Raw genomic sequence first — 16,784 nt, 5'->3', positions numbered from 1 at the left:
CATTTGATGATTACTTAGTGAAAGACGATGAAACAACCTATCTTTAGTTCTTTACCATGGCAAATGAGCTGAACAAGTTTAAAACTATTCGGCGAAGGATCACATCAGTTGTATACCAATATTCGGAGAACGGAGCAGCACATGAAATTCTGTCTTACAGGTTATAAAATAACACGCAAAGATCGAACATTTTTTGTATCTATATGCAGAACCATTGCTACTGAAGGCAAATTGCCTGCTGTTTATTTGTAGAGGTTACCCCACTCTGTCTGATATATGTAAGACAAGTGCATTTACTACTTTGTTGGATTTATACGAGAACAAATAAAGCATATCATGTTTTTAGTGTATTCATGTATAAGTTGTACACTTGTACAGCATGTTAAGTAGCAAGAGAGAGGGATCCAAGAATTTTGTGGGGAGGCATAATAGCATAACAGAAAGGGACTTGAATTTTCTAGATAGCGGCATATGAAGGCCAAAAGTATTTGCGAGATTCAGTTCAATATACTTAGAGAATCACTGATTTAGCTCTCGAACATCTAAAACAAGCTACTGGACATTGGGCAAGTAGTACTGATTCTCAAAATGAAATGACGCCAAGCGAGGACAAGTGGTATATGCGATATGGAAAGCTACCAGTCTACCACCACCATCCTAAACAATGAGCACACGAATACATTACTAACGGTCTGACGCCACATCTCAAACACTTGGTGCATTAGTTGAGTTACTGATGTAGTTAAGCTTCTTCATCTGCATCTCAGAAGCGGCTATGCCCAGAATCCCCATGGGCGCGGACAGCTAAATTGGAACAGCAAAACCACATGCACTATAAATCAATTTAATCCAGACAGACGCTCTAGTTCATCAGCTAAACAATAGAGCAGATCGACAGGAAATTCTGTTTCTGTACACACGTTAATTCCTGGCTACCAAAATTTGAGGGGTAAAAAAATGGCAATAAAACTCTTACACTGAATATTCGTGTACACATTCCTACAATGAATTTGTGCACACATTCTTCCACTAGTCACTACTAGTTACATGATTGAATTGTGATACCCTCAAACTAATATCAAGGTGCTGCAGTAGTCTAAATAAATAAAATCTTCATCTAACAAGGAAACTCTGATGAAAGATACCATCTCTTGCTCTGAATCTTCTGTAGACATTCTTACACTGAATTTATGAACACATTCTTCTACTATCCACTACTTACCAGTCACAGGGATTGAATGCTAAAATCAAGGTACTACAACAATCTAGTCTAGATAAACAACACAGGGCGCAAGGGGGAAGTACTCTTCGTAACAAAATCTCGCGGAAACCGCCTCATTAGTTGGAATTAGGATGCCATGGCAAAACGAACTGAAAAAGGAAAAAAGGCGGCCGCACTGACCTTGATGAACTCGGCGGGGATGCCGCGGACGGGCTCGACGAGCAGGCCGGCGCCCTCGAGCTCGCGCACCAGGCGCGCCATGCTGTCCTTCCCCGCCTGCACACGGCCTGCCAAATCGAATCCAAGGGGGTCAGGGGCTGCCTGCGGTGAAGAGAAAGAGAGGATAAGGGGGAACCTCACCTCCATGGCGTTGGTCCGCACTAGCAGCAGCAGGAGGAGGGTTAGAGGAGCAAGTAGCAGGACCTCCGACAGGCCGTCTGCATCGGCGGCGGGAAAGAGGGAGCCCTCCCCGCGCCGCGCCACGCCTGAAGAAGGAGGGCCCTAGCTAGGGTTTGGGGCCGGCACAAGGGCACGACGAGGAGGAGGATCCGCGCGTGAGGTTGGGGGCACCGGCGGTGGGGTTTGGGGAGAGGAGGTCGTCGGTGTCGGCGGTGGCGGCGGGGTTGGTTGGGGGAAACGTGGCGAGTGGAGGACGAGGAGAGGCGTCGGGGGAGAGAAAGGCAGAGCAGGGGTGAGAGGCTGAGGTGGGGCGGCAAGGAGATAACTTAGCAGTAGCATTGGGTTTATACCCCACACCAATCCAACGCTATTACTATGGTGTGTCGTGGGTGCACGGTGGAGACCATTTAGTAGTAGTGTGGGATTTATAAACCACGCTATTACTATCAACTTAGTAGTAGCGTGGGTTTATAACCCGCGCTACTACTATGGCTGGTCCCGAGGGGCACGGTGAAAATCACTTAGTAATACCGAGGGTTATAAATCCGTGCTACTACTATCAACTTAGTAGTAGCTGCGGTTATAAACCCACGCTACTACTAAGTAGCAGTAGCGAGGGTTATAAACCCACGCTACTAGTAAGCGTCTGTCTATAAGCTTTTCCCTAGTAGTGGGTGGACAGGGTTGTTCGGCGTATAGCTTTTAAATACACAATGAGAGATGATGATCTCTATCGCCGAACGGTTGATGATGTTCTTCTAAAGTGCTTGGACAAGGACCAAGCGAGAGTTGCTATGGGGGAGGTCCATGAAGTTATTTGTGGCACTCATCAGTCGGCTCCCAAGATGAAATGGTTGCTACGACGTGCTGGATTTTATTGGACGACTATGATTAATGATTGCTTTAGATATTACAAAGGGTGTGAAGCTTGTCAAAAATTTGGTGATATTCAGTTGGCTCCTACTGCTATGTTACATCCCATTATCAAGCCATGGCCTTTTAGAGGATGGGGTTTAGACTTTATTGGACAAATTCATCTGTCTTCCTCAAAGGGGCATCGGTTCATAATGGTGGCAACCGATTATTTCACTAAATGGTCTGAAGCAGTACCTCTCAAGAACATGACACATGCGGAGGTAATTAAATTCGTAACCAAGCACATTATTCATAGATTTGGCATTCCTCCAACGTTGACTATAGATCAAGGCTCATCTTTTATGTCACACCAAGTCAGAGAATTTGCCGAATCTCATAACGTAAGTTGCTCAATTCCTCTCCATATTATGCCCAAGCTAATGGACAAGCTGAGTCTAGCAATAAAATTTTAGTCAAACTCATCAAGAAGAAGATTGAGGACAATCCAAGGAGATGGCATGAGTTGTTGTCTGAGGCTTTGTGGGCACATAGGATCTCGAGCCGTGGTGCTACGAAAGTGACTCCATATGAGCTAGTATATGGTCAAGAGGTTGTTTTACTAGTGTAAGTAAATTTGAATGCTTTGAGAATAGCCAAACGAAATGATTTATCGGCAGTATACTTTTATAACTTAATGATGGACAACATTAACGAAGTTGCCGATAAATGTTTGGCTGCTTTGGAGGCCATAGAGAGAGACAAGTTGAGGGTGGCAAGAGCTTACAATAAGAAGGTCAAGTTGAAGAATTTTCAAGTTGGCGGTCTTGTATGGAAAGTGATTCTACCGATTGGTTCAACAGATAGAAAATTCGGGAAGTGGTCTCCAAGTTGGGAAGGTCCTTTTAGGATCGCTAGAGTAGTTCCCGGAAATTCATATCTGGTGGAATCCATGCAAGGGGAATTGTTACCTCGAGCTCTCAATGGAAAATACTTGAAGAAACACCACCCCAGTTTGTGGCAAGAAGCCTAAATAGGCAATGGACGATACATAATTATCGCCCTAAGAAAAATAAATGGCCGATGGAGTGTTGACATCGTCCTTAGAACAAACGTAGTACAAGTTATTTTTCGGCACACAAGCTTTGCCGAAAAATAGGGGGGCATGTGTTGACACCAGATTTTGGCATGTCAAGAATTCGGATTCGTATGCAAATCTTAGAGACAACACTTCTCGGGCCAGCCCTGAGTGAGAAAGTATTTGGCCTTTGCCGGCTGAATGAAAACTTTGCTGGTGTGAAGGCTTGCCGGCGTGGAAAGCTTGCCGGTGCAGAAAGCTCGCCGTTGTGGAAGCTTGCCGGTGCGAAATCTTGCCGGGGGAGAAACCTTGCTGGGGAGGAACCCTTGCCGGCGGAGAAACCTTGCCGGGGTAAAACCTTGCTGATGTGAAATCTTGCCAGGGGACAAACCTTGCCGGGGTAGAAACCTTGCTGGGGTAAAACCTTGCTGACGTGAAATCTTGTCAGGGGAGAAACCTTGTCGGGGAGGAACCCTTGCCGGGGTAAAACCTTGCTGATGTAAAGGCTTTCCGGGTAGAAACCTTGCCGGTGTGGAAAGCTTACCCGGGTGGAAAGCCTGTCGGGGTGGAGGCTATGATAGTCAAAAGGTTATTCAGATGATCTTGGATGGAAAAATATTCTACACGGAAGTTGTGTGTGTCGTCAAAATGATCAATTTTGATATAAAGATCATCTCAATCTGGGGTCGTATGCAAAAGTTAGAGCCCGCACAGCGAGACCCTCTAGCGAGTAAAATATGACGCCCGGAACCAGACACATATGTGGGTATGTCTGATGAGCTGTGTGAATAATTAGTTGTTGTGCGCTAGTGATTTGACCCTCGAGATGACCTCTGATGAAAAAACGTTCCTCATGAAAGATGTTCGTCTCGTCAAAACGGTCAAGATTGCTTTTGGGCTCGTTTCCATCCAAAGTCGTTTGCCACCACAAAAAGGACCCGCAAATTAGAGCCAGTTTAAACTGAACAGTTTTGGAAAGTTCGGATAAAACCAATGCGAATTTGACTAGGGTTTTGGACGTGAATTGTTGTAATTTTCTTCTAAGGAAAGCCAAGATAAATCCTTTGCTTGTACGGGAAGTCCAGCCGCCTCTTATATATGTTGGGGGTGACGGCCGATTGAAACAACACACAATCGAACAAATTAATATACTACTTTTTCATTCTATGTTTTGTCGCTCCACCGTTTTCTGTCTAGTTCTTCGCTATTCTTTGTGTTTGAGAGCTGTGAATCTCGAGGCTCTAGGGGTGAGCGAATCGACCTAGGGCATATCATAGCCACCGCAATTCCTGACGGGGTCCCTCCCGGGTGCGCGGGGTTCCGGGTCTGCAAAAGCGCCCGCCGACTGTCTTGCGTATCGCGCTGTCGGCCTGGTCTCCTTCAACGTGAGTTGTGGTGCATCACCCCCAGCGTTGAGGGTACACGTGACGTGTTCGTGTGTCAACAAACACTCAAAGGGTTTACTAGAGTGAGTAATCTTAGTTCACATCGACATGTGATTAACACCCAAAGAGTACTACGGTGTGATCATGTTTTGCTTGTGAGAGAAGTTTAGTCAACGGGACTGCCAAATTCAGATCCGTATTTATTTTGCAAATTACTATGTCTACAATGCTCTGCACGGAGCTCCTTTAGCTAATTGCTCCCACTTTCAATATGTATCCGGATTGTGACTTAGAGTTGTCCAGATGGGTGTCAAAGCTTGCATCGACGTAACTCTTTATGATGAACTCTTTATCACCTCCATAACCGAGAAATATTTCCTTAGTCCTCTAAGGATAATTTTGACCGCTGTCCAATGATCTACTCCTAGATCAAATATTGTACTCCCTTGCCAAACTCAGCGCAGGGTATACAATAGGTCTGGTACACAACATGGCATACTTTATAGAACCTATGGCTAAGGCATAGGGAATGACTTTCATTCTCTCTCTATCTTCTGGCGTGGTCCGGCTTTGAGTCTTACTCAACTTCACAATATGCAACACAGACAAGAACTCTTTCTTTGACTTTTCCATTTTGAACTACTTCAAAAACTTGTCAAGGTATGTACTCATTGAAAAAAAAACTTATCAAGCGTCTTGATCTATCTCTATGGTGCTCAGTATGTAAGCAGCTTCACCGAGGTCTTTCTTTGAAAAACTCCTTTCAAAAACTCTTTTATGCTTTCTAGAAAATTCTATATCATTTCCGATCGACAATATGGCATTCGCATATACTTATCAGAAAGGTTGTAGTGCTCCCACTCACCTTCTTGTAAATACAGGATTCACCGCAAGTCTGTACAAAACTATATGCATTGATCAACTTATCAAAGCGTATATTCCAACTCCGAGATGCTTACAACAGTCCATAGATGGATCGCTGGAGCTTGCATATTTTGTTAGCACCATTAGGATTGAAAAAACCTTCTGGTCGCATCATATACAACTCTTCTTTAATAAATCCATTAAGGAATGGAGTTTTGTTTATCCATTTGCCAGATTTCATAAAATGCGGCAATTTCTAACGTGATTCGGACAAACTTAAGCATCGCTACGAATGAGAAAAACTCATTGTAGTCAATACCTTGAACTTGTCAACAACCTTTCGCGACAAGAAGAGCTTTGTAGATAGTAACACTACCATCAGCGTCCTTCTTCCTCTTGAAGATCCATTTATTCACAATGGCTTGCCGACCATCGGGCAATTCCACCAAAGTCCATACCTTGTTTTCATACATGGATCCCATCTCAGATTTTATGGCCTCAAGCCATTTCGTAGAATCTGGGCTCATCATCGCTTCCTCATAGTTCATAGGTTCATTGTGGTCAAGTAACATGACCTCCAGAACAGGGTTACCGTACCACTCTGGTGCGGATCTTACTCTGGTTGACCTACGAGGTTTGGTAGTAACTTGATCTGAAGTTACATGATCATCATTAGCTTCCTCACTAATTGGTGTAGCAGTCACAGGAACAGATTTCTGTGTTGAACTACTTTCCAATAAGGGAGCAGGTACAGTTACCTCATCAAGTTCTACTTTCCTCCCACTCACCTCTTTCGAGAGAAACTCCTTCTCTAGAAATAATCCATTCTTAGCAACAAAGATCTTGCCTTTGGATCTGTCATAGAAGGTGTACCCAACATTTTCTTTTGGGTATCCTACGAAGACGCAGTTCTCCGATTTGGGTTCGAGCTTATCAGGTTGAAACTTTTTCACATAAGCATCGCAACCTCAAACTTTAAGAAATGACAGCTTAGGTTTCTTGCTAACCCACAGTTCATACGGTGTTGTCTCAACGGATTTAGATGGTGCCCTTTTTAACGTGAATGCAGTTGTCTCTAATACATAACCCCAAAACGATAGTGGTAAATCGGTAAGAAACATCATAGATTGCACTATATCCAATAAAGTACGATTATGACATTCGAACACATCATTATGATGTGGTGTTCCAGGTGGCACGAATTTGTGAAACTATTCCACATTGTTTTAATTCAAGACCAAACTCGTAACTCAAATATTCGTCTCCGCGATCAGATCGTAGAAACTTTATTTTTTTGTCACGATGATTTTCCACTTCACTCTAAAATTCTTTGAACTTTTCAAATTTTTTAGACTTATGTTTCATCAAGTAGATATACCCATATCTGCTCAAATCATCTGTGAAGATCAGAAAATAACGATACCCACCGCGAGCCTCAACACTCATCGGACCGCATACATTAGTATGTATTATTTCCAATAAGTCCGTTGCTCGCTCCATTGTTCCGGAGAACGGAGTCTTAGTCATCTTGCCCATGAGGCATGGTTCGCAAGCATGAAGTAATTCATAATCAAGTGATTCCAAAAGCCCATCAGCATGGAGTTTCTTCATGTGCTTTACACCAATATGACCTAAACGGCAGTGCCACAAATAAGTTGCACTATCATTCTTAACTTTGCATCTTTTGGCTTCAATATTATGAATATGTGTATCACTACTATCGGGATTCAATAAACCATTTATATTGAGTGTATGACCATAGAAGGTTTTATTCGTGTAAATAGAACAACAATTATTCTTTGACATAAATGAATAACAATATTGCAATAAACATGATCCAATCATATTCATGCTTAACGCAAACACCAAATATCATTCATTTTAGGGTCAACACTAATCCTGAAGGTAAAGGGAGTGTGCGATGGTGATCTTATCAACCTTGGAATTGCTTCCAACACATATCATCACCTCGCCCTTAACTAGTCTCTGTTTATTTTGCAACTCCCGTTTCGAGTTACTACTCTTAGCAACTGAACCAGTATCAAATACCGAGGGTTTGCTATAAACACTAGTAAAGTACACATCATTAACATGTATATCCAATATACCTTTGTTCACTATTCCATCCTTCTTATCTGCCAAGTATCTAGGGTAGTTCCACTTCTAGTGACCATTTCCTTTGTAGTAGAAGCACTCAGTTTCAGGCTTGGGTCTGGCTTTGGGCTTCTTCATGGGAGTGACAACTTGTTTGTCATTCTTCTTGAAGTTCCCTTTCTATCCATTTGACCTTTTCTTGAAACTAGTGGTCTTGTTAACCATCAACACTTGATGCTTTTCTTGATTTCTACCTTCGCCGATTTTAACATCACGGAGAGCTTGGGAATTGTTTTCGCTATCCCTTGCATATTATAGTTCATCATGAAGTTCTAGTAACTTGGTGATAGTGACTAGAGAACTTTGTCAATTACTATCTTATCTACAAGATCAACTCCCACTTGATTCAAGCAATTGTAGTACCCGGGCAATCTGAGCACATGCTCACTGGTTGAGCTATTCTCCTCCATCTTGTAGGCAAAGTATTGTCAGAGGTCTCATACCTCTCGACACGGGAATGAGTATGAAATACCAATTTCAACTCTTGGAACATATCATGTGTGATAACCCACAAGTATAGGGGATCGCAACAGCTTTCGAGGGTAGAGTATTCAACCCAAATTTATTGATTCGACATAAGGGGAGCCAAAGAATATTCTCAAGTATTAGCAGCTGAGTTGTCAATTCAACCACAACTAGAAACTTAGTATTTGCAGTAAAGTGTTTAGTAGCAAAGTAATATGATAGTGATGGGTACGGTAACAAAAGAGTAACGAAAGCAAAGTAATGTTTTTGGTATTTTGTAGTGATTGTAACAATAGCAACGGGAAAGTAAATAAGTGTAAACCAGTGTATGGAAAGCTCGTAGGCATCGGATCAGTGATGGATAATTATGTCGGATGTGGTTCATCATGTAACAGTCATAACATAGGGTGACACAGAACTAGCTCCAATTCGTCAATGTAATGTAGGCATGTGTTCCGAATATAGTCATACGTGCTTATGGAAAAGAACTTCCATGACATCTTTTGTCCTACCCTCCCATGGCAGCGGGGTCCTAATGGAAACTAAGGGATATTAAGGCCTCCTTTTAATAGAGAACCGGAACAAAGCATTAGCACATAGTGAATACATGAACTCCTCAAACTACGGTCATCACCGGTAAGTATCCCGATTATTGTCACTTCGGGGTTAACGGATCATAACACATAATAGGTGACTATAGACTTGCAAGATATGATCAAGAACTCTCATATATTGATGAAAACATAATAGGTTCAGATCTGAAATTATGGAACTCGGGCCCTAGTGACAAGCATAAAGCATAGCAAAGTCATAGCAACATCAACCTCAGAACATAATGGACACTAGGGATCAAACCCTAACAAAAATAACTTGATTACATGATAAATCTCATCAAACCCATCACCGTCCAGCAAGCCTACGATGGAATTACTCACGCACGGCGGTGAGCATCATGAAATTGGTGATGGAGGATGGTTGATGATGACGACGGCGACGAATCCCCCTCTCCGGAGCCCCGAACGGACTCCAGATCAGCCCTCCCGAGAAATTTTAGGGCTTGGCGGCGGCTCCGTATCGTAAAACGCGATGAAATCTTCTCTTCTATTTTTTTCTCCCCTAAAGCAGTTATATAGAGTTGGAGTTGTAGTCGGGAGGTCTCCAGGGGGCCCACGAGGTAGGGGGCGCGCCCTAGGGGGGCGCGGGCGCGCCCCCACCCTCGTGGAAAGGGTGTGGGCCCCCTGTTCTTCATCTTTGGTGAGGATTTTTTATTATTTATTGTAAGATATTCCATGGAGTTTCAGGCCATTCTGAGTACTTTTGTTTTCTGCACATAAAACAACATCATGGCAATTCTGCTGAAAACAGCGCTAGTCCGGGTTAGTTCCATTCAAATCATACAAGGTAGAGTCCAAAACAAGGGCAAAAGTGTTTGGAAAACTAGATACGATGGAGACATATCAATATGCTCCATGTCGTTCAAAACATTTTTGAACTTTCGGTTCTAAGCTGTAAAGCATGGTGCACTAAACTATCAAGCAGTCATCATACTAAGCATTGTCAAACGTTCATAACATCTGGATCTCCTCCTACAATAGGTCTATCACCTAGCGGTGCATCAAGGACATAATAATTCTGTGCAGCAATGAGGATAATCCTCAGATCACGGAGCTAGTCCGCATCATTGCAACTAACATTTTTCAACTTATTTTTTCTCTAGGAACATATCAATAATAAACGGGAAACTACATCGCGAGCTATTAATCTACAACATAGATATGCAAATACTATCAGGACTAAGTTCATGATAAATTAAAGTTCAATTAATCATATTACTTAAGAACTCCCACTTAGATAGACATCTCTCTAGTCATCTAAATGATCACACGATCCAAATCAACTAAACCATGTCTGATGATCACATGAGATGGAGTAGTTTTCAATGATGAACATCACTTTGTTGATCATATCTATTATATGATTCATGCTCGACCTTTTGGTCTCCAGTGTTCCGAGGCCATATCTGCATATACTAGGCTCGTCAAGTTTAACCCGAGTATTCTGCCTATGCAAAACTGGCTTGCACCCGTTGTATGCGAACGTAGAGCTTACCACACCCGATCATCACGTCGTGTCTCAGCATGAAGAACTATTGCAACGATGCATACTCAGGGAGAACACTTATACCTTGAAATTTTAGTAAGGGGTCATCTTATAAAGCTGTCGCCGAACTAAGCAAAATAAGATGTATAAAAGATAAACATCACATGCAAAAATATGTGACATGATATGGCCATCATCATCTTGTGCCTTTGATCTCCATCTCCAAAGTACCATCATGATCTCCATCGTCACCAGCATGACACCATGATCTCTATCAATGTGTCATTACATGGTAGTCTCACCAACTATTGCTATCGCATAGCGATAAAGTAAAGCAATTATATGGCGCTTGCATCTTATGCAATAAAGAGACAACCATAAGGCTCCTGCCAGTTGCCGATAACTTTAGCAAAACATGATCATCTCATACAACAATTTATATATCATCATGTATTGACCATATCACATCATAGCAAGCCCTGCAAAAACAAGTTAGACGTCCTCTACTTTGTTGTTGCAAGTTTTACGTGGCTGCTACGGGCTGAGCAAGAACCGTTCTGTCAGGACCCCGATTCTAAGTCACACCGATCTAGCATGTAACACCTCATATCACTTTGTTGCCTCACGCACGGTATTCCCACGGGTGTCGCCTTACCATGTCCCGGGACCGTTTGCGCCTTTTGGCTCACGCATATGATAGTGTCGCTAGCATCCATATGACAGAGAACCCGGGCCGACATGACTAGTCATGAACCCAAAGTGGCATACATGAATCAACATCGAGCATGTCGATCAGCAGCGTATGAATCCGGGCTGTAGCAACTAGGCTAACAGGACTCCGGTAACCCGGGCTGTAGCAGGCTAGCAGGACTCCGGATGTCTCCGCGTGACATTTCCCTGAAGGAACAGACACAGGAACGAAGTGAATCACATGCCGGCCAGTCTAAGTGTTCCAGAGCAGCAGTGTTGGGCTAGCAGGACTCCGGTAAACCGGGCTGTAGCGGACGACCAAGGCTCCGTGGAAGAACCAGACTACATTTCCCCATAAGAGAGGCTACCAAGGATAAACAACTAGATTGTCAGATCCCACACATCCCAAGCATTTCAATAACATACACACAATATGCTCGATATGTGCAAATACAACATGGCATCACAACAAAACTCTACGACTCAAAGTATTTATTCATTAGGCTCCGAGGAGCCAAGCATTACAAACATGGGTCTCATGACCCCAACATACAGAGCATACAAGCAACAAGCACATGCGGAACACTACTAGGAAAAGGCCTACTAGTGGCGCACCAGTTTTGCCTACTAATGGTGCACTACTGGTGCGCCACTAGTACCACGCCACTAGTATTATATACTAATGGCGCACCACGCCGTGCGCCATTAGTATAGACAAACATGCGCCATTAGTATGCCTCCCAGGGGCCATATTTACCCATGTGCTTTGGCATACTAATGGCGCACTGTTGGGGTAATGCGCCATTAGTATCCTTTCGCATACTTATGGCGCACTGTGTAGTGATGCGCCATTAGTATCGTTTGGCATACTAATGGCGCACTTTGAAGTGATGCGCCATTAGTATGAATATTAGGTTTTTTTTACTTTTCTGATTTTTGCACAGGTTAAAAATATATTATTGGACAGAATATAGACAGCACCACACAGCAACAGCAGATTCATCGAATACAATAGAAGATTACAATTCATCATATTAGTCTCCGAATTCAAAAGACCAAACAAAGATAGAACATTACAAGTCTCGAGACCGCGAGTATCGAGTTTGTCTTCACATTACAAGTCGACATCGATCATCTAAACTACCATCACATAGAAGAGAGCTGCGGTCATCACGATGAGCATCATCGCGATGAAACTGGTCTTCATCTGGTTCCTCCAACGCTCCCTCCTCTCTCTCTCGCTAGATAGCGGGCGTATCTAGATTCCGCCTCCGCCCTAGTGGTGTACCCTTTGTAACTGTTACCACCGAAATGGTGAACCTGTCTCCGACACTCCTCCCAGTCGTCGTAGACTCCGGGAACCTTTACCCTTGTACACGACATACGACGGCATCTCTATGCACAAGCCAAACAATAGACAATACATAAGCAATATATAAGTATGCAACAAAAGGATCGGAAGAGAAAAGCAAGACATTAATAGCATGATTCATGGTCCTACTGATAAATAGCATCGATTACATCTAAGTTGAACGACTGTCCAAACCAAAGAGACATACAATTCATTAAAGTTTAATTACAACATGAGCCAATCAATGTTTCACAACTACACATAGCATCACTACTTTTGACTCGACTCATGGGACCGGAGCATGGATGAAGCCGCCATAGCTGGTTCTCTGTCCAACTGGGTAGGGATACAATCTGCATGAGTGTGGGTTATGTGTGGTGGGGCTGGTTCTTGGGCAAGTACAACTGTGGTTCTATCTACATCGACAGGTAGCACGATCTGTTCTGAAGACCGTGCTTTTACTCCCACAGATACTGCAATCACCCCCTCCAATTGAAATGGCTTATAAACAAGAAAAGTAATTGAATGTACAAACATAGGTGCAATGGATAGTAGGGAAGAAAACAGGGCATGAAATAATTCACATTTATGTTGTCTAAGCAAACAAAATAGCAGGACATAATTTCACATATATGATGGCTAATTAAACAGGATAGCATGACACAATTTCACATGTATGATGGCTAACTAAACAAGATAGAATGACATACTTCAAAATATGATGACTATGTAAACAGGATGACATGATATAACTATACGATGTTTCTATTAAAGTGGTTGGCATGCCATAAATCACAAACATGCCATCGATGGAAACATGATGGCATGATATAATTCACGGGTAGAATGACATAATTTAAAATATGATGACTATGTAAACAGGATGAGATGGTATAACTATATTATGTCTTTAGAAAATGGGTTGGCATGCCATAATTCAGATACATGCTGCCTATGTAAACATCATGGCATGACATAATTCAAATATATGATTTATATACTAAGGAAGTGAGCAGAGGGCAATCGCATATACGATGTGTCAACTAAGGAGATGGCATTCAATATTGTGTATATGATGTAAAAACTAAGCATTGCAATACAACATATGCATTATATGAGTAATATAACCCTGCCAAGTTTGAGCATACACCTCAGGGGGATAATAGGACTGGTCATCTGCCTCTGAATCCTCCTCTGAAGAGCTATATGTAACCAGCATGATATCTGCTTCAGCAGGTAGCATTGTCTGCTCTAAAGACCTTGTTTTCACTCCAGATTTCTCCATCAGCAGTTCAAATGGCTGATGCACACGAAGAGCAGTTGAATATACAAACATTGTCGACAAAAGCAATGAGAAATACAAAAAAAGGACGACATGATATAATTCACATATATGACGCTTGCCTAAACAGCATGGCATTGCATAATTCACATACATAATGCCTTGCAACAAGATAACATTGCATAATTCACATATATAATGTCTTGCAACAAGATGGCATTGCATAATTCAAATATATGGTAATTAGACACTAAACAGGTGGCATTCACACAAAGCATGTCTAAACTAAGAAAATGACATAGGAATGCAAGATACCATACGCACGATATGAGCAACATAACCCTGACAAGTTAGGGCATGCACCTCGGGGGGGGGGGGAATATGACTGGTCATCTGTCTCTGAATCCTCCTTTGAGGAGCTACCGGTAACCAGAAAGACATGCGCTTCGTCAGATAGCATTGACTGCTCTGAAGACCTTGTTTCCACCCTAGATTTTTCCATGACCGTGTCGAATGGCTGATGCACAGGAAGAGTAATTGAATGTACTAAAATTGTTGACAAATTTAACATGTAATAAAAAAATGATGGCATGATATAATTCACATATAAGATGACTGGCTAACCAGGGTGGCATTGCAAAATTCACATATATGATGCCTGGCTAGACAAGATGGCATTGCATGATTCACATATATGATAAAGAAACTAAACAGATGGCATTGACACAAAGCATGTCTAAACTAAGCAGATGACATGTTTAATGTATACAGTAAGCAATGCAAGGCACCATATGCATGATATTACCAACATCAGCATGCCAAGTTAGAGCGAAGACCTCATGGGGTAAATAGGAGTGGTCTTCTCCTTCTGAATCCCCCTCAGAACAGTTATCTTCCTCTTGATTACGATCCGAAATGGGTGGAGGGGGGTTACCTTTGCGCCCACCATGGAACGACGTATGCATGAAATTTTATTGCCACACAAGGCTCGTCTCTTTTGCTCTACATGATCAGTTCCATTGTGTACAATAACTGGCATGCATAGGAATAAAACATAGTGAGATTATGTACGAAGTGCATGCACAAATCCAGAGTGATGGTAGCAAACTGTGGATAGACCCAAAACCAATGATAGCAGGCAGATAATAGCTTTAGGTAAAAAAATATAGATAATGGATCCTTTAATGTTTGTTTGCACCCAACATGAAACTCATAGTAGACACCAGAGATTAACCAGATAGTAGACAGATAGTAATGATTGCTGCCCCAATATGTACCCCACAACCATTTAAAAACTCAAGTTTTAGCATTAGTTTGGACCTGACTCGGAGTCTAATAGGTGAACGCGATGATAATGTAGCATGTCATCATATTAAGTGACGCATAACGTAAGCAGATACGGAAGAGTGCGACCTCTCTTGCGGACCCGTGTAGTCTTCAAGGTCATCTACTCAGTTGATGATGGTAATGTAGTTGTTGTGGCTGCCGGCGGCGGGGAAAAAGATCTGAGGTGGCGAAAGACAGTCTGGAGAGCGGATCCCTGCTGTGGTGAACCCTTCCGTCGTTGGAGCAGCTGAGCTGGGGTGGAACACAGCGCCGCAGGAGTAGGACAAACCACACAAGGTTTTCTTTGACACATATGTGTAACAGAAGTAATTGAGTAAGGACTTGTTTGAATTTTAGGATTCTAACAATGCAGGGATAGGAAATAGACAGGAATAGGATAGGAAATAGACAGGAATGGGATAGGAATGCACGTGCAAAACAGAGAATTTAAAAACACAGGATTTCTTCCAATCTGGGTGTTTGATTCACAACAATTGGAAGATCACAGGATGCAAAAAAGCATGGTGAGATTAAGTCAAACCACAAGAAAATGTACAGTTATAATGCTATTATGCTACTATCACTTAGTCTTGTGCATGATGAATAGGAATATGAAAAGGAGGAGAAGTGGAAATTAGAATTCCTACAGTTTTTCTTTCAAGGAGACACTAAAGGAACAAATCCTAAAGTTTTCCTTTGCTCCATTCCTTTGCACCACATTCATGAAAAGTAGTACCATAGGAAACTTTCCAATTCCGATTTTTTTCATTCACTTTTCCTTTCAAGCACTGGCGATTCTAGTAGGCAGGCTTGAGCAAGGAAAATCCTACACTAAAAAAATGTTTTTGTGCTACTTCTATTACTTTGGACCCAGGCCACTGCCATACTAAGTCAACTCCCAGGCCCATCGACAAATGCAGAGCTCAAACGCGCAGAGATAAATAATGATGGCGTTCAAGAGAGTCCATCACAGATAGCTAAGTTGCCTGGTACCTCACTGCTTGTCATATAGTAGGATAAAATAATCATATTTCTCGTTACTATGAGTGCTCAGTGGACAATATATATAACATGTAGAGTAAAAAGAGATGCAATAAGTGTACAACCTCTTTGGCGAAGCCATGTTGATCTCAGCGTGATTGGGTTGGCCGGTGAGGATGCTCCGGCTGACTTGGCTGTCGGAGGAGGGGAAGAAGATCTTAGGCGTCTGGAGATGGAGCCCGAGGTACTGCTCCGCTGTGATGGAGGGTTTCATCGTTGGAGCAGCTCCAGTGAGTTGTACGATGCCGAGACTGAAGCAGGACAAGAGAGACAACGAACAACGTTAACCTGAGTGGAATTCTAATAGAATCTCCAATACATGACGTAAAATACATAACCACAAAGTGCTATATGTAAAATACATCAGCCGCTCATCTTTGAACTTAATTGTCGAAACTGAATTTAACTGTTGAAACTGAACTTAACTGTCGAAACTGAACTTAACTATTGAAACTGAATTTTGCTGTCGAAACTGAACGCACTAGCAAGGTGAGGCCACACGTCGGTCGACTGACTTTTTCATCTCTGTTCAGTCAATTTTGCAGCCGTTGGATACGAAATCAACGGCCTGCAGT

The sequence above is a fragment of the Triticum aestivum genome, chromosome 1A (assembly GCF_018294505.1).
Source record: "Triticum aestivum cultivar Chinese Spring chromosome 1A, IWGSC CS RefSeq v2.1, whole genome shotgun sequence".
In the NCBI taxonomy this organism is placed as follows: Eukaryota; Viridiplantae; Streptophyta; class Magnoliopsida; order Poales; family Poaceae; genus Triticum; species Triticum aestivum.
This window is presented reverse-complemented; position numbering follows the sequence as displayed.